Raw genomic sequence first — 4143 nt, 5'->3', positions numbered from 1 at the left:
TCAACTCATTCTTCTTGGTCAGACTACACATTTTTCAATGTTTTTTACTTACATTTTGGCCCCAGATTCTCCACAGCATTAGCCATGATATAGCCTGGATCTATGCTATGCAGAAACCTCCTTTACCATATTATTTGGTATGTGACCTTTAACCTGGCCCTCTAGTAATGTTTCAGGACACACAAAATTCAGGCAAATTATTGATCGATATGTACTATGGATGGTCTGTGGTCTAATTTTCAATGAAGGTCTTGCTTATATCTGAAGACTACAGTATTGTCTGGCATCAGCATTCTGTCCTTCTTGGTCCCTACCAGAATTGTCTGTTAACCTGAGCTTACAGCACTCTACGGTTTCCTCTATTCTTTATCCTGAGTTTCATAAGTTCCTATTACAAACCTGGCTCAGAAGTCACATAGCCATGTATTGTCCAAGAAATTATTTCATTCACCAATATGAATATTTTGTGTTTCTTACTTTTATTACCCAACAGAAGAAATTTATAGACAAAAAAAATGCTACTTTGGCTCAGAGCTTCAAAGGCTTTAACCCATTGTTGACAAGCTCCCACATACTTGCAAAGAACACCCCAAGAGTGGGAGTGGGATTATATAGTAGATGAGGTATTTTACTACATGGGAAGTTAAATGTGAAGAGGTCAGGGATAATATACCCTCAAAGATCCTCCAGAATAATCTGCTTCCTCCATCTAATATAACCTCACAAAGTTTTCACAATATCTTCAAATAACTAGTGGCTTGACCATACATTTAATGTATGAACCTCTGTGTAATATTTAGTAATCAAACCTTAAGATCATTTGTAGTAGGAACCTCAATTGAGAAGTTCTGAAGTTTGTAAATGGAAGAATGCCCTGTAGTTTCATCGGATATGTTATCTTCCTGACAAATTGACATGAAGACAGACCATCATTTTTATCTTGTTTATTTTATCATTCCCAGGGCCCAGTAAAGGAACTTGCATGCCTTAAAATTCTTATAGTTTCCAAATTATAGTGAAGCAAGGATATTTTCAAAATCTTCTGTTTGTGAATCACAGCTATTTTTCATAAAACATTAGTGAAAAACCTTTATTGAACATCATTCAAAGTCTTTTGTCTTTTTCTGATAACTTTAACTTTAATTTTCCCATCTGGTCTGCTTCTGCTGGTGGTCCCTCTGTCTCACCCTTAATGACCTGTAAATATTATATCCAGATATTTCGCTTGTTTTTGGTTTTGTTTGTATACTGACACTGGAAATTTATCTGCATTTCGCTTTCTCTTTTAAAGAGTGTTAAATTATTTTCTTGGACGTAATTAATTTACTCCAGAGGCACCCAATTCTTTGGGGCTTGTTGTTAAATTTTACTAAGACAACTGTGGTATAGTTCTGTCCTGAGATTAGCATAGTTCTGCTTTAGAGAAGCCTTTTCAAGGGCCTATTCCATGCCTTTACTCTTATTCAGTTTTCCTCTCCCTGTTCTGCTCAGGTCTTGGTGTCTCTACTAATGTCTCAACTTCACAAATATCCTCAAGACTGACATGGGTTTCCTGTACACATTTTACTCTAGAAAAATCTTCACAGGAGAACACTTGAGATGTTGGTTTGACCATAAGTTTCATTTCTTCACAGAACTGTCTCTTCTAGCTACTGCTGATCACCACTTGTGTTGCTCCATATATATTAGTTGCTGTATGTTAGCAAAACTTGTCCAGAAGCCACTGTAGAACATGGTAAGATCACATATCAGAATTCTTTTATTCTGAGTTAAGAACAATCTAGACTACCTTGGAAGTCCCTACAGACTGCATATGTATATTTTAAAATTGAATATTGGAGCCAGGAATAAAATTATTTTTAAACAATACAACCCTCTCCTGTACTATAATCAAGTTCCTAAGTCACATATTCCCTACAAGATGATATAGAATGGATGGGCAAAAGCTAACTACAAAGTGTGTACAGCTAATCACTATGATTAAAAAAACTTATTCTGCTTATGATACAAACACATATCCTTGTAACGTGAGCATGAATATACACAGGTCATAAGGGAAAATAATGTTTCATTTTATGTTATGACTAATTTGAATACTGCTTTCAGTTTTTCATTTATAATCCAGATTAAAATGAATCTACCCCAAGGCATTCCTTGATTATTGATAATAGATATTAATAAGATGCTTTTCCCAAAGACATGTGCTGCAGGAGAGGGAACAGGGGCTTAGACATAGTTACTGGAGTTTGAGTTAGGGCGTCCTACCTTATCTTACTCTAGATGTCAATATTCTCACTTCTCATACAATGACATTTATCTAACATTTATTTCATAAGATTTAAATCAGGCAATATTAAGTATATGCATATTTTAAAATAAAAGTTGCTTTGTAAAGATTCTAAAACATTTCTCATGGAAATATCATGCATAAACAAATATGACTTATGTGCATCGCTGTAATTCTCCTTCCATTGCTAATTTCTTTCTGCTTCTGGACATACTAGATTGACTAGTATTTTAGAATGATCTTCCAGGAAATACAGTGTAGTCCCTCATGGAAAGCATGAGTCTTCGATGAGCAAAGCTTTTCTTAATGTCCCACCATGAGTGTTCTTGTAAGACAAGTCCAGTGAGAGTAGAGCACAGAAAATTTAAATATTCTTTGAAAGTTGTATCCTTGTTTGGGGTTCTTGATCTAATATTTTATTACAGAGCCTCTAAAAGATAAAATTAGCAATTAATGGTTTTAGTGAATCAAGAGAATATTATATATTTATACAAACAACCTTTACCGACCTTGTGCTGCATATGTACACAAATATGTTTGAAATATATGAAACAAGAAATTCATTTGTGATCTTGAGAGGATGAAGAGATTGTAAATTTGACTTATCTCCTATTACTCCATAGTCAAACTATGTATTGCCTCCACATTTATAGACTACCTTAACTTACAGCTGTGTTTCTTGTTTGTTATAGATCTTAATTATTTTAAGGCCATATATTTACCAAGTTATATGAAATCTTCTGTAATATACTTGTAATGAATATTGTATTAGTCCAAGTGCTAGCTGATTTGAACACTTTTATTTTTAATTTTAATTGATTTAGCAGTTTTCGATACAGTGTCTGTGACTGAGGCTAGTACTGAACTCTATGTAGCTAAGGATGACTTTGAACTTCTGAACTTCCTGCCTTGCCTTCTAAATACAGATGTGTGCAGCTGTACTCCATTTAGATTTTGTAGTGCTTCAATTTTACCCATGGCTTTGTGCATTCTAGGAAAGCACTCTGCCAAAGCGTTCCATCCGTCACCCTAAACCAGGTACTTTTAACTAAACAATAATGATTTTACTGGTTTGTTTACAAATATTATCACGAACAGAATTAATAATAGCATCCCTTTAGGAGCTATACGTAATGGGAATTAGGATGCTGCCCGTAGAGGCTTTGTAGGTGTGGCTGCTGCATCACGTGTGTTTCAGTAGGTGGTAAAGAGGAGAGAGACCATGTCTGTGCTCAGTGTTCTGACCTGTGATCATCTGAATGATTAGTAGTTTAACATTTCCTGAAAAGAAGTGAGCTTGAGATGACCATCAATCTGGTGCTAGGCAGGCCCAGGATGGAAAGCCAGGTGGAGACTAGAAGAACCCTGCCTGGGGCCATGGGCCCTGGGTGGTGAGCAAGCTCAAGATGTCTACCAGATGGGCACCACAGGGCTCAGGCAGTCTGAGATGACCACCAGGCTGGTGCCATGCAGGCTTGTGGACAGACTATAATGGAGATGACCCAAGCCCCGCACAAGCAGGGCATCGTTCTCCTGATACCACTCCAGACACTCAGAGACCTTAAATGCCACTAAGAAGACCATGTAAATGGTAGAGAAATGGAAGAGAAAGAAAAGGAAGGATGAGGGGACAAGGAAGAGAAGCAGAACTGGTAACTGGAGGGTAGTGAGAAACAGCCTGATGTTAGTAGTTGATGATACCACATGGGACCATGGTGGGTTCCTAATCTGTGCTACCAGTGGGACCACATCTGGACCAACTGCACGGAAGTTACCACCAAAGGCCAGGCAGATGTCCCTGGTATGTGCTGTTCATGTTTAAGAGCCATGCCTAACTGGCCTCACCTCTCACCTGG

The 4143-nt window shown here is 37.3% G+C and overlaps 1 non-coding gene across 1 annotated transcript; it reads left to right on the top strand.

The window, feature by feature from the left end:
• The first annotated feature begins 3434 nt into the window (after positions 1 to 3434).
• LOC116911825 lies at positions 3435 to 3566 on the top strand. The gene has a single exon (XR_004389361.1). It is a non-coding gene; the product is annotated as a small nucleolar RNA SNORA17 (small nucleolar RNA).
• The last annotated feature ends 577 nt before the right edge of the window (positions 3567 to 4143 follow it).

Source organism: Rattus rattus, chromosome 10 (assembly GCF_011064425.1).
Source record: "Rattus rattus isolate New Zealand chromosome 10, Rrattus_CSIRO_v1, whole genome shotgun sequence".
In the NCBI taxonomy this organism is placed as follows: Eukaryota; Metazoa; Chordata; class Mammalia; order Rodentia; family Muridae; genus Rattus; species Rattus rattus.
Note: the sequence above shows the minus strand (reverse complement) of the source record. Positions and strands in the feature narration are given on the sequence as shown.